At 40.6% G+C, this 24,734-nt stretch overlaps 18 non-coding genes across 18 annotated transcripts; all 18 read right to left on the minus strand.

The window, feature by feature from the left end:
* Window positions 1–1,696: 1,696 nt before the first annotated feature.
* On the minus strand, window positions 1,697–1,782 carry TRNAY-GUA (transfer RNA tyrosine (anticodon GUA)). The gene is given in 2 exon segments: window positions 1,697–1,732; window positions 1,746–1,782. It is a non-coding gene; the product is annotated as a tRNA-Tyr (tRNA).
* A 108-nt stretch (window positions 1,783–1,890) lies between these two features.
* TRNAA-AGC (transfer RNA alanine (anticodon AGC)) lies at window positions 1,891–1,963 on the minus strand. Its single transcript has one exon. It is a non-coding gene; the product is annotated as a tRNA-Ala (tRNA).
* A 2,030-nt stretch (window positions 1,964–3,993) lies between these two features.
* On the minus strand, window positions 3,994–4,079 carry TRNAY-GUA (transfer RNA tyrosine (anticodon GUA)). Its single transcript is given in 2 exon segments — window positions 3,994–4,029; window positions 4,043–4,079. It is a non-coding gene; the product is annotated as a tRNA-Tyr (tRNA).
* Window positions 4,080–6,289: 2,210 nt separating this feature from the next.
* TRNAY-GUA (transfer RNA tyrosine (anticodon GUA)) lies at window positions 6,290–6,375 on the minus strand. Its single transcript is given in 2 exon segments — window positions 6,290–6,325; window positions 6,339–6,375. It is a non-coding gene; the product is annotated as a tRNA-Tyr (tRNA).
* A 108-nt stretch (window positions 6,376–6,483) lies between these two features.
* TRNAA-AGC (transfer RNA alanine (anticodon AGC)) lies at window positions 6,484–6,556 on the minus strand. The gene has a single exon. It is a non-coding gene; the product is annotated as a tRNA-Ala (tRNA).
* Window positions 6,557–8,585: 2,029 nt separating this feature from the next.
* On the minus strand, window positions 8,586–8,671 carry TRNAY-GUA (transfer RNA tyrosine (anticodon GUA)). The gene is given in 2 exon segments: window positions 8,586–8,621; window positions 8,635–8,671. It is a non-coding gene; the product is annotated as a tRNA-Tyr (tRNA).
* Window positions 8,672–8,779: 108 nt separating this feature from the next.
* On the minus strand, window positions 8,780–8,852 carry TRNAA-AGC (transfer RNA alanine (anticodon AGC)). The gene has a single exon. It is a non-coding gene; the product is annotated as a tRNA-Ala (tRNA).
* A 2,029-nt stretch (window positions 8,853–10,881) lies between these two features.
* Window positions 10,882–10,967, minus strand: TRNAY-GUA (transfer RNA tyrosine (anticodon GUA)). Its single transcript is given in 2 exon segments — window positions 10,882–10,917; window positions 10,931–10,967. It is a non-coding gene; the product is annotated as a tRNA-Tyr (tRNA).
* Window positions 10,968–11,075: 108 nt separating this feature from the next.
* On the minus strand, window positions 11,076–11,148 carry TRNAA-AGC (transfer RNA alanine (anticodon AGC)). The gene has a single exon. It is a non-coding gene; the product is annotated as a tRNA-Ala (tRNA).
* A 2,043-nt stretch (window positions 11,149–13,191) lies between these two features.
* On the minus strand, window positions 13,192–13,277 carry TRNAY-GUA (transfer RNA tyrosine (anticodon GUA)). The gene is given in 2 exon segments: window positions 13,192–13,227; window positions 13,241–13,277. It is a non-coding gene; the product is annotated as a tRNA-Tyr (tRNA).
* Window positions 13,278–13,385: 108 nt separating this feature from the next.
* Window positions 13,386–13,458, minus strand: TRNAA-AGC (transfer RNA alanine (anticodon AGC)). The gene has a single exon. It is a non-coding gene; the product is annotated as a tRNA-Ala (tRNA).
* A 2,029-nt stretch (window positions 13,459–15,487) lies between these two features.
* TRNAY-GUA (transfer RNA tyrosine (anticodon GUA)) lies at window positions 15,488–15,573 on the minus strand. The gene is given in 2 exon segments: window positions 15,488–15,523; window positions 15,537–15,573. It is a non-coding gene; the product is annotated as a tRNA-Tyr (tRNA).
* Window positions 15,574–15,681: 108 nt separating this feature from the next.
* On the minus strand, window positions 15,682–15,754 carry TRNAA-AGC (transfer RNA alanine (anticodon AGC)). The gene has a single exon. It is a non-coding gene; the product is annotated as a tRNA-Ala (tRNA).
* A 2,029-nt stretch (window positions 15,755–17,783) lies between these two features.
* Window positions 17,784–17,869, minus strand: TRNAY-GUA (transfer RNA tyrosine (anticodon GUA)). The gene is given in 2 exon segments: window positions 17,784–17,819; window positions 17,833–17,869. It is a non-coding gene; the product is annotated as a tRNA-Tyr (tRNA).
* A 108-nt stretch (window positions 17,870–17,977) lies between these two features.
* Window positions 17,978–18,050, minus strand: TRNAA-AGC (transfer RNA alanine (anticodon AGC)). Its single transcript has one exon. It is a non-coding gene; the product is annotated as a tRNA-Ala (tRNA).
* Window positions 18,051–20,093: 2,043 nt separating this feature from the next.
* TRNAY-GUA (transfer RNA tyrosine (anticodon GUA)) lies at window positions 20,094–20,179 on the minus strand. The gene is given in 2 exon segments: window positions 20,094–20,129; window positions 20,143–20,179. It is a non-coding gene; the product is annotated as a tRNA-Tyr (tRNA).
* Window positions 20,180–20,287: 108 nt separating this feature from the next.
* On the minus strand, window positions 20,288–20,360 carry TRNAA-AGC (transfer RNA alanine (anticodon AGC)). Its single transcript has one exon. It is a non-coding gene; the product is annotated as a tRNA-Ala (tRNA).
* Window positions 20,361–23,957: 3,597 nt separating this feature from the next.
* Window positions 23,958–24,043, minus strand: TRNAY-GUA (transfer RNA tyrosine (anticodon GUA)). The gene is given in 2 exon segments: window positions 23,958–23,993; window positions 24,007–24,043. It is a non-coding gene; the product is annotated as a tRNA-Tyr (tRNA).
* Window positions 24,044–24,734: the final 691 nt, after the last annotated feature.

Raw genomic sequence — 24,734 nt, forward strand, 5'->3', positions numbered from 1 at the left:
TTTAGCAGAGGTTGGTTTCGATCCATCGACCGCTGGGTTTCACAATGTGAATTATGGCCTACAAATACAGTCGAGCAATTTTCTAGTAAACCATTTCTCTGTATATAGAGAACCAGACTGGGGGAGTAAAAAAAACTTACCTAGTTTGTAGAAAAAAGTTGTAATGCAGCACAATCCCAAGCAAAAAGATTGATCTTTTATGGTTTGGTTTGAATATAGAAAATGCTGAGAGGTCGCGAATCTCCTTCTGGTCCTTTGGCACGAGTTGTACTGGGATTTAGGATTTTGACTAGTGTTTTTGATCCGAGACACGTTTGCTGTTGACAGAAAAGTTCAGTTGATATGCAATGATGAAGTTTATAAATCACAACTATTTAGCAGAGGTTGGTTTCGATCCATCGACCGCTGGGTTTCACAATGTGAATTATGGCCTACAAATACAGTCGGGCAATTTTCTAGCAAACCATTTCTGACCAAAGAGGAGTAGAGGGAAATAATGACTTCACGTGATCTAGACTGTATGCTTCTGTTAATACATCCTAGAATTGCATTTGCCTTTTTTGCTGCTGCATCACACTGTTGACTCATAGAACAGACTCCCCCAGTCTGGTTCTATGTATGTAGAGAACCAGACTGGGGGAGTAAAAAAAACTTACCTAGTTTGTAGAAAAAAGTTGTAATGCAGCACAATCCCAAGCAAAAAGATTGACCTTTTATGGTTTGGTTTGAATATAGAAAATGCTGAGAGGTCGCGAATCTCCTTCTGGTCCTTTGGCACGAGTTGTACTGGGATTTAGGATTTTGACTAGTGTTTTTGATCCGAGACACGTTTGCTGTTGACAGAAAAGTTCAGTTGATATGCAATGATGAAGTTTATAAAACACAACTATTTAGCAGAGGTTGGTTTCAATCCATTGACCGCTGGGTTTCACAATGTGAATTATGGTCTACAAATACAGTCGAGCAATTTTCTAGCAAACCATTTCTCTGTATATAGAGAACCAAACTGGGGAAGTGAAAAAAAACTTAGCTAGTTTGTAGAAAAAGATGCAATGCAGCACAATTTAGCAGAGGATGGTTTCGATCCATCGACCTCTGGGTTATGGGCCCAGCACGCTTCCGCTGCGCCACTCTGCTTGTGTTAACAGATGTACAGAGTAAAATTCTAATGACTGTTTGTGTTCATGTCGATGACATGTAAATTTTCAGCCATTACATATTTGTTGGCGACTAGAGTACTCCTGGGGTTCTGCAATTGTTTCTTTGTTTTTTTTTGCTTTCTTGTGTCATATTATTGTTGAAAATCATTAGAGGAAATGGTGTCTGACCATTGTTTAAGGTTCCGGTTAAAACTGGTGGGTGCGTCCGGCTGTTAGACGAAAGTTCGGCAGGCGTTTGTGTCTCTGTGGCGCAATCGGTTAGCGCGTTCGGCTGTTAACCGAAAGGTTGGTGGTTCGAGTCCACCCAGGGACGTTGGTTCCTTTTGCTTGGGTAGCATGCTACAGTTGAAGACGTTTTCACATTGGTGCTCAGCATCTCCATAAAGTAAAAGCACTGTTGCTGCCTAAGTTTTGAATTCACAAGGCAAACTGGAGAAAAAACTTTCCGGTTGTGTTTCTGTCTACATGTCCAGAAAGAGCATAGCTGTCTGGTATTTGCCAGAAGGTTGAAAACATCTGATAGAATACACAAAACTTCCTTCGAGCCGGAATTGAACCAGCGACCTAAGGATTGCTAATTTAGATCTACAGTCCTCCGCTCTACCAGCTGAGCTATCGAAGGCTTGATTTAGCCATTGTTGAAAGTCTTCAAGGTTTGGACGTGTGTGCCACGAGCAGGTGGCATAAACAATTCACTCGGCCAACTGAAAAAGGAATCCAAAGATTGTATTGGAGAATGCGGGCATCGATCCCGCTACCTCTCGCATGCTAAGCGAGCGCTCTACCACTTGAGCTAATCCCCCATGCCCGACGAACGCCATTATCAGTTTCACGCCACACCATGTCACAGTTTACTTATAGTCAAATGTGCCATTGAGTGCTTTTTTTTTTTTTTTTTTTAAGTACAGATTCCTTTCTCCCATATTTGAAGAACATCTACGTAGTTCACAATGTGAATTATGGCCTACAAATACAGTCGGGCAATTTTCTAGCAAACCATTTCTATGTATGTAGAGAACCAGACTGGGGGAGTAAAAAAAACTTACCTAGTTTGTAGAAAAAAGTTGTAATGCAGCACAATCCCAAGCAAAAAGATTGACCTTTTATGGTTTGGTTTGAATATAGAAAATGCTGAGAGGTCACGAATCTCCTTCTGGTCCTTTGGCACGAGTTGTACTGGGATTTAGGATTTTGACTAGTGTTTTTGATCCGAGACACGTTTGCTGTTGACAGAAAAGTTCAGTTGATATGCAATGATGAAGTTTATAAATCACAACTATTTAGCAGAGGTTGGTTTCGATCCATCGACCGCTGGGTTTCACAATGTGAATTATGGCCTACAAATACAGTCGGGCAATTTTCTAGCAAACCATTTCTATGTATGTAGAGAACCAGACTGGGGGAGTAAAAAAAACTTACCTAGTTTGAAGAAAAAAGTTGTAATGCAGCACAATCCCAAGCAAAAAGATTGACCTTTTATGGTTTGGTTTGAATATAGAAAATGCTGAGAGGTCGCGAATCTCCTTCTGGTCCTTTGGCACGAGTTGTACTGGGATTTAGGATTTTGACTAGTGTTTTTGATCCGAGACACGTTTGCTGTTGACAGAAAAGTTCAGTTGATATGCAATGATGAAGTTTATAAAACACAACTATTTAGCAGAGGTTGGTTTCAATCCATCGACCGCTGGGTTTCACAATGTGAATTATGGCCTACAAATACAGTCGAGCAATTTTCTAGTAAACCATTTCTCTGTATATAGAGAACCAAACTGGGGGAATGAAAAAAAACTTACCTAGTTTGTAGAAAAAAGTTGTAATGCAGCACAATCCCAAGCGAAAAGATTGATCTTTTATGGTTTGGTTTGAATATAGAAAATGCTGAGAGGTCGCGAATCTCCTTCTGGTCCTTTGGCACGAGTTGTACTGGGATTTAGGATTTTGACTAGTGTTTTTGATCCGAGACACGTTTGCTGTTGACAGAAAAGTTCAGTTGATATGCAATGATGAAGTTTATAAAACACAACTATTTAGCAGAGGTTGGTTTCAATCCATTGACCGCTGGGTTTCACAATGTGAATTATGGTCTACAAATACAGTCGAGCAATTTTCTAGCAAACCATTTCTCTGTATATAGAGAACCAAAATGGGGAAGTGAAAAAAAACTTAGCTAGTTTGTAGAAAAAGATGCAATGCAGCACAATTTAGCAGAGGATGGTTTCGATCCATCGACCTCTGGGTTATGGGCCCAGCACGCTTCCGCTGCGCCACTCTGCTTGTGTTAACAGATGTACAGAGTAAAATTCTAATGACTGTTTGTGTTCATGTCGATGACATGTAAATTTTCAGCCATTACATATTTGTTGGCGACTAGAGTACTCCTGGGGTTCTGCAATTGTTTCTTTGTTTTTTTTTGCTTTCTTGTGTCATATTATTGTTGAAAATCATTAGAGGAAATGGTGTCTGACCATTGTTTAAGGTTCCGGTTAAAACTGGTGGGTGCGTCCGGCTGTTAGACGAAAGTTCGGCAGGCGTTTGTGTCTCTGTGGCGCAATCGGTTAGCGCGTTCGGCTGTTAACCGAAAGGTTGGTGGTTCGAGTCCACCCAGGGACGTTGGTTCCTTTTGCTTGGGTAGCATGCTACAGTTGAAGACGTTTTCACATTGGTGCTCAGCATCTCCATAAAGTAAAAGCACTGTTGCTGCCTAAGTTTTGAATTCACAAGGCAAACTGGAGAAAAAACTTTCCGGTTGTGTTTCTGTCTACATGTCCAGAAAGAGCATAGCTGTCTGGTATTTGCCAGAAGGTTGAAAACATCTGATAGAATACACAAAACTTCCTTCGAGCCGGAATTGAACCAGCGACCTAAGGATTGCTAATTTAGATCTACAGTCCTCCGCTCTACCAGCTGAGCTATCGAAGGCTTGATTTAGCCATTGTTGAAAGTCTTCAAGGTTTGGACGTGTGTGCCACGAGCAGGTGGCATAAACAATTCACTCGGCCAACTGAAAAAGGAATCCAAAGATTGTATTGGAGAATGCGGGCATCGATCCCGCTACCTCTCGCATGCTAAGCGAGCGCTCTACCATTTGAGCTAATCCCCCATGCCCGACGAACGCCATTATCAGTTTCACGCCACACCATGTCACAGTTTACTTATAGTCAAATGTGCCATTGAGTGCTTTTTTTTTTTTTTTTTTTAAGTACAGATTCCTTTCTCCCATATTTGAAGAACATCTACGTAGTTCACAATGTGAATTATGGCCTACAAATACAGTCGGGCAATTTTCTAGCAAACCATTTCTATGTATGTAGAGAACCAGACTGGGGGAGTAAAAAAAACTTACCTAGTTTGTAGAAAAAAGTTGTAATGCAGCACAATCCCAAGCAAAAAGATTGACCTTTTATGGTTTGGTTTGAATATAGAAAATGCTGAGAGGTCGCGAATCTCCTTCTGGTCCTTTGGCATGAGTTGTACTGGGATTTAGGATTTTGACTAGTGTTTTTGATCCGAGACACGTTTGCTGTTGACAGAAAAGTTCAGTTGATATGCAATGATGAAGTTTATAAATCACAACTATTTAGCAGAGGTTGGTTTCGATCCATCGACCGCTGGGTTTCACAATGTGAATTATGGCCTACAAATACAGTCGGGCAATTTTCTAGCAAACCATTTCTATGTATGTAGAGAACCAGACTGGGGGAGTAAAAAAAACTTACCTAGTTTGTAGAAAAAAGTTGTAATGCAGCACAATCCCAAGCAAAAAGATTGACCTTTTATGGTTTGGTTTGAATATAGAAAATGCTGAGAGGTCGCGAATCTCCTTCTGGTCCTTTGGCACGAGTTGTACTGGGATTTAGGATTTTGACTAGTGTTTTTGATCCGAGACACGTTTGCTGTTGACAGAAAAGTTCAGTTGATATGCAATGATGAAGTTTATAAAACACAACTATTTAGCAGAGGTTGGTTTCGATCCATCGACCGCTGGGTTTCACAATGTGAATTATGGCCTACAAATACAGTCGAGCAATTTTCTAGTAAACCATTTCTCTGTATATAGAGAACCAAACTGGGGGAATGAAAAAAAACTTACCTAGTTTGTAGAAAAAAGTTGTAATGCAGCACAATCCCAAGCGAAAAGATTGATCTTTTATGGTTTGGTTTGAATATAGAAAATGCTGAGAGGTCGCGAATCTCCTTCTGGTCCTTTGGCACGAGTTGTACTGGGATTTAGGATTTTGACTAGTGTTTTTGATCCGAGACACGTTTGCTGTTGACAGAAAAGTTCAGTTGATATGCAATGATGAAGTTTATAAAACACAACTATTTAGCAGAGGTTGGTTTCAATCCATTGACCGCTGGGTTTCACAATGTGAATTATGGTCTACAAATACAGTCGAGCAATTTTCTAGCAAACCATTTCTCTGTATATAGAGAACCAAAATGGGGAAGTGAAAAAAACTTAGCTAGTTTGTAGAAAAAGATGCAATGCAGCACAATTTAGCAGAGGATGGCTTCGATCCATCGACCTCTGGGTTATGGGCCCAGCACGCTTCCGCTGCGCCACTCTGCTTGTGTTAACAGATGTACAGAGTAAAATTCTAATGACTGTTTGTGTTCAGGTCGATGACATGTAAATTTTCAGCCATTACATATTTGTAGGCGACTAGAGTACTCCTGGGGTTCTGCAATTGTTTCTTTGTTTTTTTTTGCTTTCTTGTGTCATATTATTGTTGAAAATCATTAGAGGAAATGGTGTCTGACCATTGTTTAAGGTTCCGGTTAAAACTGGTGGGTGCGTCCGGCTGTTAGACGAAAGTTCGGCAGGCGTTTGTGTCTCTGTGGCGCAATCGGTTAGCGCGTTCGGCTGTTAACCGAAAGGTTGGTGGTTCGAGTCCACCCAGGGACGTTGGTTCCTTTTGCTTGGGTAGCATGCTACAGTTGAAGACGTTTTCACATTGGTGCTCAGCATCTCCATAAAGTAAAAGCACTGTTGCTGCCTAAGTTTTGAATTCACAAGGCAAACTGGAGAAAAAACTTTCCGGTTGTGTTTCTGTCTACATGTCCAGAAAGAGCATAGCTGTCTGGTATTTGCCAGAAGGTTGAAAACATCTGATAGAATACACAAAACTTCCTTCGAGCCGGAATTGAACCAGCGACCTAAGGATTGCTAATTTAGATCTACAGTCCTCCGCTCTACCAGCTGAGCTATCGAAGGCTTGATTTAGCCATTGTTGAAAGTCTTCAAGGTTTGGACGTGTGTGCCACGAGCAGGTGGCATAAACAATTCACTCGGCCAACTGAAAAAGGAATCCAAAGATTGTATTGGAGAATGCGGGCATCGATCCCGCTACCTCTCGCATGCTAAGCGAGCGCTCTACCACTTGAGCTAATCCCCCATGCCCGACGAACGCCATTATCAGTTTCACGCCACACCATGTCACAGTTTACTTATAGTCAAATGTGCCATTGAGTGCTTTTTTTTTTTTTTTTTTTAAGTACAGATTCCTTTCTCCCATATTTGAAGAACATCTACGTAGTTCACAATGTGAATTATGGCCTACAAATACAGTCGGGCAATTTTCTAGCAAACCATTTCTATGTATGTAGAGAACCAGACTGGGGGAGTAAAAAAAACTTACCTAGTTTGTAGAAAAAAGTTGTAATGCAGCACAATCCCAAGCAAAAAGATTGACCTTTTATGGTTTGGTTTGAATATAGAAAATGCTGAGAGGTCGCGAATCTCCTTCTGGTCCTTTGGCATGAGTTGTACTGGGATTTAGGATTTTGACTAGTGTTTTTGATCCGAGACACGTTTGCTGTTGACAGAAAAGTTCAGTTGATATGCAATGATGAAGTTTATAAATCACAACTATTTAGCAGAGGTTGGTTTCGATCCATCGACCGCTGGGTTTCACAATGTGAATTATGGCCTACAAATACAGTCGGGCAATTTTCTAGCAAACCATTTCTATGTATGTAGAGAACCAGACTGGGGGAGTAAAAAAAACTTACCTAGTTTGTAGAAAAAAGTTGTAATGCAGCACAATCCCAAGCAAAAAGATTGACCTTTTATGGTTTGGTTTGAATATAGAAAATGCTGAGAGGTCGCGAATCTCCTTCTGGTCCTTTGGCACGAGTTGTACTGGGATTTAGGATTTTGACTAGTGTTTTTGATCCGAGACACGTTTGCTGTTGACAGAAAAGTTCAGTTGATATGCAATGATGAAGTTTATAAAACACAACTATTTAGCAGAGGTTGGTTTCGATCCATCGACCGCTGGGTTTCACAATGTGAATTATGGCCTACAAATACAGTCGAGCAATTTTCTAGTAAACCATTTCTCTGTATATAGAGAACCAAACTGGGGGAATGAAAAAAAACTTACCTAGTTTGTAGAAAAAAGTTGTAATGCAGCACAATCCCAAGCGAAAAGATTGATCTTTTATGGTTTGGTTTGAATATAGAAAATGCTGAGAGGTCGCGAATCTCCTTCTGGTCCTTTGGCACGAGTTGTACTGGGATTTAGGATTTTGACTAGTGTTTTTGATCCGAGACACGTTTGCTGTTGACAGAAAAGTTCAGTTGATATGCAATGATGAAGTTTATAAAACACAACTATTTAGCAGAGGTTGGTTTCAATCCATTGACCGCTGGGTTTCACAATGTGAATTATGGTCTACAAATACAGTCGAGCAATTTTCTAGCAAACCATTTCTCTGTATATAGAGAACCAAAATGGGGAAGTGAAAAAAACTTAGCTAGTTTGTAGAAAAAGATGCAATGCAGCACAATTTAGCAGAGGATGGCTTCGATCCATCGACCTCTGGGTTATGGGCCCAGCACGCTTCCGCTGCGCCACTCTGCTTGTGTTAACAGATGTACAGAGTAAAATTCTAATGACTGTTTGTGTTCAGGTCGATGACATGTAAATTTTCAGCCATTACATATTTGTAGGCGACTAGAGTACTCCTGGGGTTCTGCAATTGTTTCTTTGTTTTTTTTTGCTTTCTTGTGTCATATTATTGTTGAAAATCATTAGAGGAAATGGTGTCTGACCATTGTTTAAGGTTCCGGTTAAAACTGGTGGGTGCGTCCGGCTGTTAGACGAAAGTTCGGCAGGCGTTTGTGTCTCTGTGGCGCAATCGGTTAGCGCGTTCGGCTGTTAACCGAAAGGTTGGTGGTTCGAGTCCACCCAGGGACGTTGGTTCCTTTTGCTTGGGTAGCATGCTACAGTTGAAGACGTTTTCACATTGGTGCTCAGCATCTCCATAAAGTAAAAGCACTGTTGCTGCCTAAGTTTTGAATTCACAAGGCAAACTGGAGAAAAAACTTTCCGGTTGTGTTTCTGTCTACATGTCCAGAAAGAGCATAGCTGTCTGGTATTTGCCAGAAGGTTGAAAACATCTGATAGAATACACAAAACTTCCTTCGAGCCGGAATTGAACCAGCGACCTAAGGATTGCTAATTTAGATCTACAGTCCTCCGCTCTACCAGCTGAGCTATCGAAGGCTTGATTTAGCCATTGTTGAAAGTCTTCAAGGTTTGGACGTGTGTGCCACGAGCAGGTGGCATAAACAATTCACTCGGCCAACTGAAAAAGGAATCCAAAGATTGTATTGGAGAATGCGGGCATCGATCCCGCTACCTCTCGCATGCTAAGCGAGCGCTCTACCACTTGAGCTAATCCCCCATGCCCGACGAACGCCATTATCAGTTTCACGCCACACCATGTCACAGTTTACTTATAGTCAAATGTGCCATTGAGTGCTTTTTTTTTTTTTTTTTTTAAGTACAGATTCCTTTCTCCCATATTTGAAGAACATCTACGTAGTTCACAATGTGAATTATGGCCTACAAATACAGTCGGGCAATTTTCTAGCAAACCATTTCTATGTATGTAGAGAACCAGACTGGGGGAGTAAAAAAAACTTACCTAGTTTGTAGAAAAAAGTTGTAATGCAGCACAATCCCAAGCAAAAAGATTGACCTTTTATGGTTTGGTTTGAATATAGAAAATGCTGAGAGGTCGCGAATCTCCTTCTGGTCCTTTGGCACGAGTTGTACTGGGATTTAGGATTTTGACTAGTGTTTTTGATCCGAGACACGTTTGCTGTTGACAGAAAAGTTCAGTTGATATGCAATGATGAAGTTTATAAATCACAACTATTTAGCAGAGGTTGGTTTCGATCCATCGACCGCTGGGTTTCACAATGTGAATTATGGCCTACAAATACAGTCGGGCAATTTTCTAGCAAACCATTTCTATGTATGTAGAGAACCAGACTGGGGGAGTAAAAAAAACTTACCTAGTTTGAAGAAAAAAGTTGTAATGCAGCACAATCCCAAGCAAAAAGATTGACCTTTTATGGTTTGGTTTGAATATAGAAAATGCTGAGAGGTCGCGAATCTCCTTCTGGTCCTTTGGCACGAGTTGTACTGGGATTTAGGATTTTGACTAGTGTTTTTGATCCGAGACACGTTTGCTGTTGACAGAAAAGTTCAGTTGATATGCAATGATGAAGTTTATAAAACACAACTATTTAGCAGAGGTTGGTTTCGATCCATCGACCGCTGGGTTTCACAATGTGAATTATGGCCTACAAATACAGTCGAGCAATTTTCTAGTAAACCATTTCTCTGTATATAGAGAACCAAACTGGGGGAATGAAAAAAAACTTACCTAGTTTGTAGAAAAAAGTTGTAATGCAGCACAATCCCAAGCGAAAAGATTGATCTTTTATGGTTTGGTTTGAATATAGAAAATGCTGAGAGGTCGCGAATCTCCTTCTGGTCCTTTGGCACGAGTTGTACTGGGATTTAGGATTTTGACTAGTGTTTTTGATCCGAGACACGTTTGCTGTTGACAGAAAAGTTCAGTTGATATGCAATGATGAAGTTTATAAAACACAACTATTTAGCAGAGGTTGGTTTCAATCCATTGACCGCTGGGTTTCACAATGTGAATTATGGTCTACAAATACAGTCGAGCAATTTTCTAGCAAACCATTTCTCTGTATATAGAGAACCAAAATGGGGAAGTGAAAAAAACTTAGCTAGTTTGTAGAAAAAGATGCAATGCAGCACAATTTAGCAGAGGATGGCTTCGATCCATCGACCTCTGGGTTATGGGCCCAGCACGCTTCCGCTGCGCCACTCTGCTTGTGTTAACAGATGTACAGAGTAAAATTCTAATGACTGTTTGTGTTCAGGTCGATGACATGTAAATTTTCAGCCATTACATATTTGTAGGCGACTAGAGTACTCCTGGGGTTCTGCAATTGTTTCTTTGTTTTTTTTTGCTTTCTTGTGTCATATTATTGTTGAAAATCATTAGAGGAAATGGTGTCTGACCATTGTTTAAGGTTCCGGTTAAAACTGGTGGGTGCGTCCGGCTGTTAGACGAAAGTTCGGCAGGCGTTTGTGTCTCTGTGGCGCAATCGGTTAGCGCGTTCGGCTGTTAACCGAAAGGTTGGTGGTTCGAGTCCACCCAGGGACGTTGGTTCCTTTTGCTTGGGTAGCATGCTACAGTTGAAGACGTTTTCACATTGGTGCTCAGCATCTCCATAAAGTAAAAGCACTGTTGCTGCCTAAGTTTTGAATTCACAAGGCAAACTGGAGAAAAAACTTTCCGGTTGTGTTTCTGTCTACATGTCCAGAAAGAGCATAGCTGTCTGGTATTTGCCAGAAGGTTGAAAACATCTGATAGAATACACAAAACTTCCTTCGAGCCGGAATTGAACCAGCGACCTAAGGATTGCTAATTTAGATCTACAGTCCTCCGCTCTACCAGCTGAGCTATCGAAGGCTTGATTTAGCCATTGTTGAAAGTCTTCAAGGTTTGGACGTGTGTGCCACGAGCAGGTGGCATAAACAATTCACTCGGCCAACTGAAAAAGGAATCCAAAGATTGTATTGGAGAATGCGGGCATCGATCCCGCTACCTCTCGCATGCTAAGCGAGCGCTCTACCACTTGAGCTAATCCCCCATGCCCGACGAACGCCATTATCAGTTTCACGCCACACCATGTCACAGTTTACTTATAGTCAAATGTGCCATTGAGTGCTTTTTTTTTTTTTTTTTTTTTTTTTTTTTTTTAAGTACAGATTCCTTTCTCCCATATTTGAAGAACATCTACGGAGTTCACAATGTGAATTATGGCCTACAAATACAGTCGGGCAATTTTCTAGCAAACCATTTCTATGTATGTAGAGAACCAGACTGGGGGAGTAAAAAAAACTTACCTAGTTTGTAGAAAAAAGTTGTAATGCAGCACAATCCCAAGCAAAAAGATTGACCTTTTATGGTTTGGTTTGAATATAGAAAATGCTGAGAGGTCGCGAATCTCCTTCTGGTCCTTTGGCACGAGTTGTACTGGGATTTAGGATTTTGACTAGTGTTTTTGATCCGAGACACGTTTGCTGTTGACAGAAAAGTTCAGTTGATATGCAATGATGAAGTTTATAAATCACAACTATTTAGCAGAGGTTGGTTTCGATCCATCGACCGCTGGGTTTCACAATGTGAATTATGGCCTACAAATACAGTCGGGCAATTTTCTAGCAAACCATTTCTATGTATGTAGAGAACCAGACTGGGGGAGTAAAAAAAACTTACCTAGTTTGAAGAAAAAAGTTGTAATGCAGCACAATCCCAAGCAAAAAGATTGACCTTTTATGGTTTGGTTTGAATATAGAAAATGCTGAGAGGTCGCGAATCTCCTTCTGGTCCTTTGGCACGAGTTGTACTGGGATTTAGGATTTTGACTAGTGTTTTTGATCCGAGACACGTTTGCTGTTGACAGAAAAGTTCAGTTGATATGCAATGATGAAGTTTATAAAACACAACTATTTAGCAGAGGTTGGTTTCGATCCATCGACCGCTGGGTTTCACAATGTGAATTATGGCCTACAAATACAGTCGAGCAATTTTCTAGTAAACCATTTCTCTGTATATAGAGAACCAAACTGGGGGAATGAAAAAAAACTTACCTAGTTTGTAGAAAAAAGTTGTAATGCAGCACAATCCCAAGCGAAAAGATTGATCTTTTATGGTTTGGTTTGAATATAGAAAATGCTGAGAGGTCGCGAATCTCCTTCTGGTCCTTTGGCACGAGTTGTACTGGGATTTAGGATTTTGACTAGTGTTTTTGATCTGAGACACGTTTGCTGTTGACAGAAAAGTTCAGTTGATATGCAATGATGAAGTTTATAAAACACAACTATTTAGCAGAGGTTGGTTTCAATCCATTGACCGCTGGGTTTCACAATGTGAATTATGGTCTACAAATACAGTCGAGCAATTTTCTAGCAAACCATTTCTCTGTATATAGAGAACCAAAATGGGGAAGTGAAAAAAAACTTAGCTAGTTTGTAGAAAAAGATGCAATGCAGCACAATTTAGCAGAGGATGGTTTCGATCCATCGACCTCTGGGTTATGGGCCCAGCACGCTTCCGCTGCGCCACTCTGCTTGTGTTAACAGATGTACAGAGTAAAATTCTAATGACTGTTTGTGTTCATGTCGATGACATGTAAATTTTCAGCCATTACATATTTGTTGGCGACTAGAGTACTCCTGGGGTTCTGCAATTGTTTCTTTGTTTTTTTTTGCTTTCTTGTGTCATATTATTGTTGAAAATCATTAGAGGAAATGGTGTCTGACCATTGTTTAAGGTTCCGGTTAAAACTGGTGGGTGCGTCCGGCTGTTAGACGAAAGTTCGGCAGGCGTTTGTGTCTCTGTGGCGCAATCGGTTAGCGCGTTCGGCTGTTAACCGAAAGGTTGGTGGTTCGAGTCCACCCAGGGACGTTGGTTCCTTTTGCTTGGGTAGCATGCTACAGTTGAAGACGTTTTCACATTGGTGCTCAGCATCTCCATAAAGTAAAAGCACTGTTGCTGCCTAAGTTTTGAATTCACAAGGCAAACTGGAGAAAAAACTTTCCGGTTGTGTTTCTGTCTACATGTCCAGAAAGAGCATAGCTGTCTGGTATTTGCCAGAAGGTTGAAAACATCTGATAGAATACACAAAACTTCCTTCGAGCCGGAATTGAACCAGCGACCTAAGGATTGCTAATTTAGATCTACAGTCCTCCGCTCTACCAGCTGAGCTATCGAAGGCTTGATTTAGCCATTGTTGAAAGTCTTCAAGGTTTGGACGTGTGTGCCACGAGCAGGTGGCATAAACAATTCACTCGGCCAACTGAAAAAGGAATCCAAAGATTGTATTGGAGAATGCGGGCATCGATCCCGCTACCTCTCGCATGCTAAGCGAGCGCTCTACCACTTGAGCTAATCCCCCATGCCCGACGAACGCCATTATCAGTTTCACGCCACACCATGTCACAGTTTACTTATAGTCAAATGTGCCATTGAGTGCTTTTTTTTTTTTTTTTTTTAAGTACAGATTCCTTTCTCCCATATTTGAAGAACATCTACGTAGTTCACAATGTGAATTATGGCCTACAAATACAGTCGGGCAATTTTCTAGCAAACCATTTCTATGTATGTAGAGAACCAGACTGGGGGAGTAAAAAAAACTTACCTAGTTTGTAGAAAAAAGTTGTAATGCAGCACAATCCCAAGCAAAAAGATTGACCTTTTATGGTTTGGTTTGAATATAGAAAATGCTGAGAGGTCGCGAATCTCCTTCTGGTCCTTTGGCACGAGTTGTACTGGGATTTAGGATTTTGACTAGTGTTTTTGATCCGAGACACGTTTGCTGTTGACAGAAAAGTTCAGTTGATATGCAATGATGAAGTTTATAAATCACAACTATTTAGCAGAGGTTGGTTTCGATCCATCGACCGCTGGGTTTCACAATGTGAATTATGGCCTACAAATACAGTCGGGCAATTTTCTAGCAAACCATTTCTATGTATGTAGAGAACCAGACTGGGGGAGTAAAAAAAACTTACCTAGTTTGTAGAAAAAAGTTGTAATGCAGCACAATCCCAAGCAAAAAGATTGACCTTTTATGGTTTGGTTTGAATATAGAAAATGCTGAGAGGTCGCGAATCTCCTTCTGGTCCTTTGGCACGAGTTGTACTGGGATTTAGGATTTTGACTAGTGTTTTTGATCCGAGACACGTTTGCTGTTGACAGAAAAGTTCAGTTGATATGCAATGATGAAGTTTATAAAACACAACTATTTAGCAGAGGTTGGTTTCGATCCATCGACCGCTGGGTTTCACAATGTGAATTATGGCCTACAAATACAGTCGAGCAATTTTCTAGTAAACCATTTCTCTGTATATAGAGAACCAAACTGGGGGAATGAAAAAAAACTTACCTAGTTTGTAGAAAAAAGTTGTAATGCAGCACAATCCCAAGCGAAAAGATTGATCTTTTATGGTTTGGTTTGAATATAGAAAATGCTGAGAGGTCGCGAATCTCCTTCTGGTCCTTTGGCACGAGTTGTACTGGGATTTAGGATTTTGACTAGTGTTTTTGATCCGAGACACGTTTGCTGTTGACAGAAAAGTTCAGTTGATATGCAATGATGAAGTTTATAAAACACAACTATTTAGCAGAGGTTGGTTTCAATCCATTGACCGCTGGGTTTCACAATGTGAATTATGGTCTACAAATACAGTCGAGCAATTTTCTAGCAAACCATTTCTCTGTATATAGAGAACCAAAATGGGGAAGTGAAAAAAACTTAGCTAGTTTGTAGAAAAAGATGCAATGCAGCACAATTTAGCAGAGGATGGCTTCGATCCATCGACCTCTGGGTTATGGGCCCAGCACGCTTCCGCTGCGCCACTCTGCTTGTGTTAACAGATGTACAGAGTAAAATTCTAATGACTGTTTGTGTTCAGGTCGATGACATGTAAATTTTCAGCCATTACATATTTGTAGGCGACTAGAGTACTCCTGGGGTTCTGCAATTGTTTCTTTGTTTTTTTTTGCTTTCTTGTGTCATATTATTGTTGAAAATCATTAGAGGAAATGGTGTCTGACCATTGTTTAAGGTTCCGGTTAAAACTGGTGGGTGCGTCCGGCTGTTAGACGAAAGTTCGGCAGGCGTTTGTGTCTCTGTGGCGCAATCGGTTAGCGCGTTCGGCTGTTAACCGAAAGGTTGGTGGTTCGAGTCCACCCAGGGACGTTGGTTCCTTTTGCTTGGGTAGCATGCTACAGTTGAAGACGTTTTCACATTGGTGCTCAGCATCTCCATAAAGTAAAAGCACTGTTGCTGCCTAAGTTTTGAATTCACAAGGCAAACTGGAGAAAAAACTTTCCGGTTGTGTTTCTGTCTACATGTCCAGAAAGAGCATAGCTGTCTGGTATTTGCCAGAAGGTTGAAAACATCTGATAGAATACACAAAACTTCCTTCGAGCCGGAATTGAACCAGCGACCTAAGGATTGCTAATTTAGATCTACAGTCCTCCGCTCTACCAGCTGAGCTATCGAAGGCTTGATTTAGCCATTGTTGAAAGTCTTCAAGGTTTGGACGTGTGTGCCACGAGCAGGTGGCATAAACAATTCACTCGGCCAACTGAAAAAGGAATCCAAAGATTGTATTGGAGAATGCGGGCATCGATCCCGCTACCTCTCGCATGCTAAGCGAGCGCTCTACCACTTGAGCTAATCCCCCATGCCCGACGAACGCCATTATCAGTTTCACGCCACACCATGTCACAGTTTACTTATAGTCAAATGTGCCATTGAGTGCTTTTTTTTTTTTTTTTTTTAAGTACAGATTCCTTTCTCCCATATTTGAAGAACATCTACGTAGTTCACAATGTGAATTATGGCCTACAAATACAGTCGGGCAATTTTCTAGCAAACCATTTCTATGTATGTAGAGAACCAGACTGGGGGAGTAAAAAAAACTTACCTAGTTTGTAGAAAAAAGTTGTAATGCAGCACAATCCCAAGCAAAAAGATTGACCTTTTATGGTTTGGTTTGAATATAGAAAATGCTGAGAGGTCGCGAATCTCCTTCTGGTCCTTTGGCACGAGTTGTACTGGGATTTAGGATTTTGACTAGTGTTTTTGATCCGAGACACGTTTGCTGTTGACAGAAAAGTTCAGTTGATATGCAATGATGAAGTTTATAAATCACAACTATTTAGCAGAGGTTGGTTTCGATCCATCGACCGCTGGGTTTCACAATGTGAATTATGGCCTACAAATACAGTCGGGCAATTTTCTAGCAAACCATTTCTATGTATGTAGAGAACCAGACTGGGGGAGTAAAAAAAACTTACCTAGTTTGAAGAAAAAAGTTGTAATGCAGCACAATCCCAAGCAAAAAGATTGACCTTTTATGGTTTGGTTTGAATATAGAAAATGCTGAGAGGTCGCGAATCTCCTTCTGGTCCTTTGGCACGAGTTGTACTGGGATTTAGGATTTTGACTAGTGTTTTTGATCCGAGACACGTTTGCTGTTGACAGAAAAGTTCAGTTGATATGCAATGATGAAGTTTATAAAACACAACTATTTAGCAGAGGTTGGTTTCGATCCATCGACCGCTGGGTTTCACAATGTGAATTATGGCCTACAAATACAGTCGAGCAATTTTCTAGTAAACCATTTCTCTGTATATAGAGAACCAAACTGGGGGAATGAAAAAAAACTTACCTAGTTTGTAGAAAAAAGTTGTAATGCAGCACAATCCCAAGCGAAAAGATTGATCTTTTATGGTTTGGTTTGAATATAGAAAATGCTGAGAGGTCGCGAATCTCCTTCTGGTCCTTTGGCACGAGTTGTACTGGGATTTAGGATTTTGACTAGTGTTTTTGATCCGAGACACGTTTGCTGTTGACAGAAAAGTTCAGTTGATATGCAATGATGAAGTTTATAAAACACAACTATTTAGCAGAGGTTGGTTTCAATCCATTGACCGCTGGGTTTCACAATGTGAATTATGGTCTACAAATACAGTCGAGCAATTTTCTAGCAAACCATTTCTCTGTATATAGAGAACCAAAATGGGGAAGTGAAAAAAACTTAGCTAGTTTGTAGAAAAAGATGCAATGCAGCACAATTTAGCAGAGGATGGCTTCGATCCATCGACCTCTGGGTTATGGGCCCAGCACGCTTCCGCTGCGCCACTCTGCTTGTGTTAACAGATGTACAGAGTAAAATTCTAATGACTGTTTGTGTTCAGGTCGATGACATGTAAATTTTCAGCCATTACATATTTGTAGGCGACTAGAGTACTCCTGGGGTTCTGCAATTGTTTCTTTGTTTTTTTTTGCTTTCTTGTGTCATATTATTGTTGAAAATCATTAGAGGAAATGGTGTCTGACCATTGTTTAAGGTTCCGGTTAAAACTGGTGGGTGCGTCCGGCTGTTAGACGAAAGTTCGGCAGGCGTTTGTGTCTCTGTGGCGCAATCGGTTAGCGCGTTCGGCTGTTAACCGAAAGGTTGGTGGTTCGAGTCCACCCAGGGACGTTGGTTCCTTTTGCTTGGGTAGCATGCTACAGTTGAAGACGTTTTCACATTGGTGCTCAGCATCTCCATAAAGTAAAAGCACTGTTGCTGCCTAAGTTTTGAATTCACAAGGCAAACTGGAGAAAAAACTTTCCGGTTGTGTTTCTGTCTACATGTCCAGAAAGAGCATAGCTGTCTGGTATTTGCCAGAAGGTTGAAAACATCTGATAGAATACACAAAACTTCCTTCGAGCCGGAATTGAACCAGCGACCTAAGGATTGCTAATTTAGATCTACAGTCCTCCGCTCTACCAGCTGAGCTATCGAAGGCTTGATTTAGCCATTGTTGAAAGTCTTCAAGGTTTGGACGTGTGTGCCACGAGCAGGTGGCATAAACAATTCACTCGGCCAACTGAAAAAGGAATCCAAAGATTGTATTGGAGAATGCGGGCATCGATCCCGCTACCTCTCGCATGCTAAGCGAGCGCTCTACCACTTGAGCTAATCCCCCATGCCCGACGAACGCCATTATCAGTTTCACGCCACACCATGTCACAGTTTACTTATAGTCAAATGTGCCATTGAGTGCTTTTTTTTTTTTTTTTTTTTTTTTTTTTTTTTAAGTACAGATTCCTTTCTCCCATATTTGAAGAACATCTACGGAGTTCACAATGTGAATTATGGCCTACAAATACAGTCGGGCAATTTTCTAGCAAACCATTTCTATGTATGTAGAGAACCAGACTGGGGGAGTAAAAAAAACTTACCTAGTTTGTAGAAAAAAGTTGTAATGCAGCACAATCCCAAGCAAAAAGATTGACCTTTTATGGTTTGGTTTGAATATAGAAAATGCTGAGAGGTCGCGAATCTCCTTCTGGTCCTTTGGCACGAGTTGTACTGGGATTTAGGATTTTGACTAGTGTTTTTGATCCGAGACACGTTTGCTGTTGACAGAAAAGTTCAGTTGATATGCAATGATGAAGTTTATAAATCACAACTATTTAGCAGAGGTTGGTTTCGATCCATCGACCGCTGGGTTTCACAATGTGAATTATGGCCTACAAATACAGTCGGGCAATTTTCTAGCAAACCATTTCTATGTATGTAGAGAACCAGACTGGGGGAGTAAAAAAAACTTACCTAGTTTGAAGAAAAAAGTTGTAATGCAGCACAATCCCAAGCAAAAAGATTGACCTTTTATGGTTTGGTTTGAATATAGAAAATGCTGAGAGGTCGCGAATCTCCTTCTGGTCCTTTGGCACGAGTTGTACTGGGATTTAGGATTTTGACTAGTGTTTTTGATCCGAGACACGTTTGCTGTTGACAGAAAAGTTCAGTTGATATGCAATGATGAAGTTTATAAAACACAACTATTTAGCAGAGGTTGGTTTCGATCCATCGACCGCTGGGTTTCACAATGTGAATTATGGCCTACAAATACAGTCGAGCAATTTTCTAGTAAACCATTTCTCTGTATATAGAGAACCAAACTGGGGGAATGAAAAAAAACTTACCTAGTTTGTAGAAAAAAGTTGTAATGCAGCACAATCCCAAGCGAAAAGATTGATCTTTTATGGTTTGGTTTGAATATAGAAAATGCTGAGAGGTCGCGAATCTCCTTCTGGTCCTTTGGCACGAGTTGTACTGGGATTTAGGATTTTGACTAGTGTTTTTGATCTGAGACACGTTTGCTGTTGACAGAAAAGTTCAGTTGATATGCAATGATGAAGTTTATAAAACACAACTATTTAGCAGAGGTTGGTTTCAATCCATTGACCGCTGGGTTTCACAATGTGAATTATGGTCTACAAATACAGTCGAGCAATTTTCTAGCAAACCATTTCTCTGTATATAGAGAACCAAAATGGGGAAGTGAAAAAAAACTTAGCTAGTTTGTAGAAAAAGATGCAATGCAGCACAATTTAGCAGAGGATGGTTTCGATCCATCGACCTCTGGGTTATGGGCCCAGCACGCTTCCGCTGCGCCACTCTGCTTGTGTTAACAGATGTACAGAGTAAAATTCTAATGACTGTTTGTGTTCATGTCGATGACATGTAAATTTTCAGCCATTACATATTTGTTGGCGACTAGAGTACTCCTGGGGTTCTGCAATTGTTTCTTTGTTTTTTTTTGCTTTCTTGTGTCATATTATTGTTGAAAATCATTAGAGGAAATGGTGTCTGACCATTGTTTAAGGTTCCGGTTAAAACTGGTGGGTGCGTCCGGCTGTTAGACGAAAGTTCGGCAGGCGTTTGTGTCTCTGTGGCGCAATCGGTTAGCGCGTTCGGCTGTTAACCGAAAGGTTGGTGGTTCGAGTCCACCCAGGGACGTTGGTTCCTTTTGCTTGGGTAGCATGCTACAGTTGAAGACGTTTTCACATTGGTGCTCAGCATCTCCATAAAGTAAAAGCACTGTTGCTGCCTAAGTTTTGAATTCACAAGGCAAACTGGAGAAAAAACTTTCCGGTTGTGTTTCTGTCTACATGTCCAGAAAGAGCATAGCTGTCTGGTATTTGCCAGAAGGTTGAAAACATCTGATAGAATACACAAAACTTCCTTCGAGCCGGAATTGAACCAGCGACCTAAGGATTGCTAATTTAGATCTACAGTCCTCCGCTCTACCAGCTGAGCTATCGAAGGCTTGATTTAGCCATTGTTGAAAGTCTTCAAGGTTTGGACGTGTGTGCCACGAGCAGGTGGCATAAACAATTCACTCGGCCAACTGAAAAAGGAATCCAAAGATTGTATTGGAGAATGCGGGCATCGATCCCGCTACCTCTCGCATGCTAAGCGAGCGCTCTACCACTTGAGCTAATCCCCCATGCCCGACGAACGCCATTATCAGTTTCACGCCACACCATGTCACAGTTTACTTATAGTCAAATGTGCCATTGAGTGCTTTTTTTTTTTTTTTTTTTAAGTACAGATTCCTTTCTCCCATATTTGAAGAACATCTACGTAGTTCACAATGTGAATTATGGCCTACAAATACAGTCGGGCAATTTTCTAGCAAACCATTTCTATGTATGTAGAGAACCAGACTGGGGGAGTAAAAAAAACTTACCTAGTTTGTAGAAAAAAGTTGTAATGCAGCACAATCCCAAGCAAAAAGATTGACCTTTTATGGTTTGGTTTGAATATAGAAAATGCTGAGAGGTCGCGAATCTCCTTCTGGTCCTTTGGCACGAGTTGTACTGGGATTTAGGATTTTGACTAGTGTTTTTGATCCGAGACACGTTTGCTGTTGACAGAAAAGTTCAGTTGATATGCAATGATGAAGTTTATAAATCACAACTATTTAGCAGAGGTTGGTTTCGATCCATCGACCGCTGGGTTTCACAATGTGAATTATGGCCTACAAATACAGTCGGGCAATTTTCTAGCAAACCATTTCTATGTATGTAGAGAACCAGACTGGGGGAGTAAAAAAAACTTACCTAGTTTGTAGAAAAAAGTTGTAATGCAGCACAATCCCAAGCAAAAAGATTGACCTTTTATGGTTTGGTTTGAATATAGAAAATGCTGAGAGGTCGCGAATCTCCTTCTGGTCCTTTGGCACGAGTTGTACTGGGATTTAGGATTTTGACTAGTGTTTTTGATCCGAGACACGTTTGCTGTTGACAGAAAAGTTCAGTTGATATGCAATGATGAAGTTTATAAAACACAACTATTTAGCAGAGGTTGGTTTCGATCCATCGACCGCTGGGTTTCACAATGTGAATTATGGCCTACAAATACAGTCGAGCAATTTTCTAGTAAACCATTTCTCTGTATATAGAGAACCAAACTGGGGGAATGAAAAAAAACTTACCTAGTTTGTAGAAAAAAGTTGTAATGCAGCACAATCCCAAGCGAAAAGATTGATCTTTTATGGTTTGGTTTGAATATAGAAAATGCTGAGAGGTCGCGAATCTCCTTCTGGTCCTTTGGCACGAGTTGTACTGGGATTTAGGATTTTGACTAGTGTTTTTGATCCGAGACACGTTTGCTGTTGACAGAAAAGTTCAGCTGATATGCAATGATGAAGTTTATTGGAGGTTGGTTTCAATCCATTGACCGCTGGGTTTCACAATGTGAATTATGGTCTACAAATACAGTCGAGCAATTTTCTAGCAAACCATTTCTCTGTATATAGAGAACCAAAATGGGGAAGTGAAAAAAAACTTAGCTAGTTTGTAGAAAAAGATGCAATGCAGCAAAATTTAGCAGAGGATGGTTTCGATCCATCGACCTCTGGGTTATGGGCCCAGCACGCTTCCGCTGCGCCACTCTGCTTGTGTTAACAGATGTACAGAGTAAAATTCTAATGACTGTTTGTGTTCAGGTCGATGACATGTAAATTTTCAGCCATTACATATTTGTTGGCGACTAGAGTACTCCTGGGGTTCTGCAATTGTTTCTTTGTTTTTTTTTGCTTTTCAGTTTACTTATAGTCAAATGTGCCATTGAGTGCTTTTTTTTTTTTTTTTTTTTTTTTTTTTTTTTAAGTACAGATTCCTTTCTCCCATATTTGAAGAACATCTACGTAGTTCACAATGTGAATTATGGCCTACAAATACAGTCGGGCAATTTTCTAGCAAACCATTTCTATGTATGTAGAGAACCAGACTGGGGGAGTAAAAAAAACTTACCTAGTTTGTAGAAAAAAGTTGTAATGCAGCACAATCCCAAGCAAAAAGATTGACCTTTTATGGTTTGGTTTGAATATAGAAAATGCTGAGAGGTCGCAAATCTCCTTCTGGTCCTTTGGCACGAGTTGTACTGGGATTTAGGATTTTGACTAGTGTTTTTGATCCGAGACACGTTTGCTGTTGACAGAAAAGTTCAGTTGATATGCAATGATGAAGTTTATAAATCACAACTATTTAGCAGAGGTTGGTTTCGATCCATCGACCGCTGGGTTTCACAATGTGAATTATGGCCTACAAATACAGTCGGGCAATTTTCTAGCAAACCATTTCTATGTATGTAGAGAACCAGACTGGGGGAGTAAAAAAAACTTACCTAGTTTGTAGAAAAAAGTTGTAATGCAGCACAATCCCAAGCAAAAAGATTGACCTTTTATGGTTTGGTTTGAATATAGAAAATGCTGAGAGGTCGCGAATCTCCTTCTGGTCCTTTGGCACGAGTTGTACTGGGATTTAGGATTTTGACTAGTGTTTTTGATCCGAGACACGTTTGCTGTTGACAGAAAAGTTCAGTTGATATGCAATGATGAAGTTTATAAAACACAACTATTTAGCAGAGGTTGGTTTCGATCCATCGACCGCTGGGTTTCACAATGTGAATTATGGCCTACAAATACAGTCGAGCAATTTTCTAGTAAACCATTTCTCTGTATATAGAGAACCAAACTGGGGGAATGAAAAAAAACTTACCTAGTTTGTAGAAAAAAGTTGTAATGCAGCACAATCCCAAGCGAAAAGATTGATCTTTTATGGTTTGGTTTGAATATAGAAAATGCTGAGAGGTCGCGAATCTCCTTCTGGTCCTTTGGCACGAGTTGTACTGGGATTTAGGATTTTGACTAGTGTTTTTGATCCGAGACACGTTTGCTGTTGACAGAAAAGTTCAGTTGATATGCAATGATGAAGTTTATAAAACACAACTATTTAGCAGAGGTTGGTTTCAATCCATTGACCGCTGGGTTTCACAATGTGAATTATGGTCTACAAATACAGTCGAGCAATTTTCTAGCAAACCATTTCTCTGTATATAGAGAACCAAAATGGGGAAGTGAAAAAAAACTTAGCTAGTTTGTAGAAAAAGATGCAATGCAGCACAATTTAGCAGAGGATGGTTTCGATCCATCGACCTCTGGGTTATGGGCCCAGCACGCTTCCGCTGCGCCACTCTGCTTGTGTTAACAGATGTACAGAGTAAAATTCTAATGACTGTTTGTGTTCATGTCGATGACATGTAAATTTTCAGCCATTACATATTTGTTGGCGACTAGAGTACTCCTGGGGTTCTGCAATTGTTTCTTTGTTTTTTTTTGCTTTCTTGTGTCATATTATTGTTGAAAATCATTAGAGGAAATGGTGTCTGACCATTGTTTAAGGTTCCGGTTAAAACTGGTGGGTGCGTCCGGCTGTTAGACGAAAGTTCGGCAGGCGTTTGTGTCTCTGTGGCGCAATCGGTTAGCGCGTTCGGCTGTTAACCGAAAGGTTGGTGGTTCGAGTCCACCCAGGGACGTTGGTTCCTTTTGCTTGGGTAGCATGCTACAGTTGAAGACGTTTTCACATTGGTGCTCAGCATCTCCATAAAGTAAAAGCACTGTTGCTGCCTAAGTTTTGAATTCACAAGGCAAACTGGAGAAAAAACTTTCCGGTTGTGTTTCTGTCTACATGTCCAGAAAGAGCATAGCTGTCTGGTATTTGCCAGAAGGTTGAAAACATCTGATAGAATACACAAAACTTCCTTCGAGCCGGAATTGAACCAGCGACCTAAGGATTGCTAATTTAGATCTACAGTCCTCCGCTCTACCAGCTGAGCTATCGAAGGCTTGATTTAGCCATTGTTGAAAGTCTTCAAGGTTTGGACGTGTGTGCCACGAGCAGGTGGCATAAACAATTCACTCGGCCAACTGAAAAAGGAATCCAAAGATTGTATTGGAGAATGCGGGCATCGATCCCGCTACCTCTCGCTACCTCTCGCATGACTCTCTACCACTTGAGCTAATCCCCCATGCCCGACGAACGCCATTATCAGTTTCACGCCACACCATGTCACAGTTTACTTATAGTCAAATGTGCCATTGAGTGCTTTTTTTTTTTTTTTTTTTTTTTTAAGTACAGATTCCTTTCTCCCATATTTGAAGAACATCTACGTAGTTCACAATGTGAATTATGGCCTACAAATACAGTCGGGCAATTTTCTAGCAAACCATTTCTATGTATGTAGAGAACCAGACTGGGGGAGTAAAAAAAACTTACCTAGTTTGTAGAAAAAAGTTGTAATGCAGCACAATCCCAAGCAAAAAGATTGACCTTTTATGGTTTGGTTTGAATATAGAAAATGCTGAGAGGTCGCGAATCTCCTTCTGGTCCTTTGGCACGAGTTGTACTGGGATTTAGGATTTTGACTAGTGTTTTTGATCCGAGACACGTTTGCTGTTGACAGAAAAGTTCAGTTGATATGCAATGATGAAGTTTATAAATCACAACTATTTAGCAGAGGTTGGTTTCGATCCATC

This window comes from Dendrobates tinctorius, unplaced genomic scaffold, assembly GCF_039654945.1.
Source record: "Dendrobates tinctorius isolate UK_male_01 unplaced genomic scaffold, ASM3965494v1 ptg000251l, whole genome shotgun sequence".
NCBI lineage: Eukaryota > Metazoa > Chordata > Amphibia > Anura > Dendrobatidae > Dendrobates > Dendrobates tinctorius.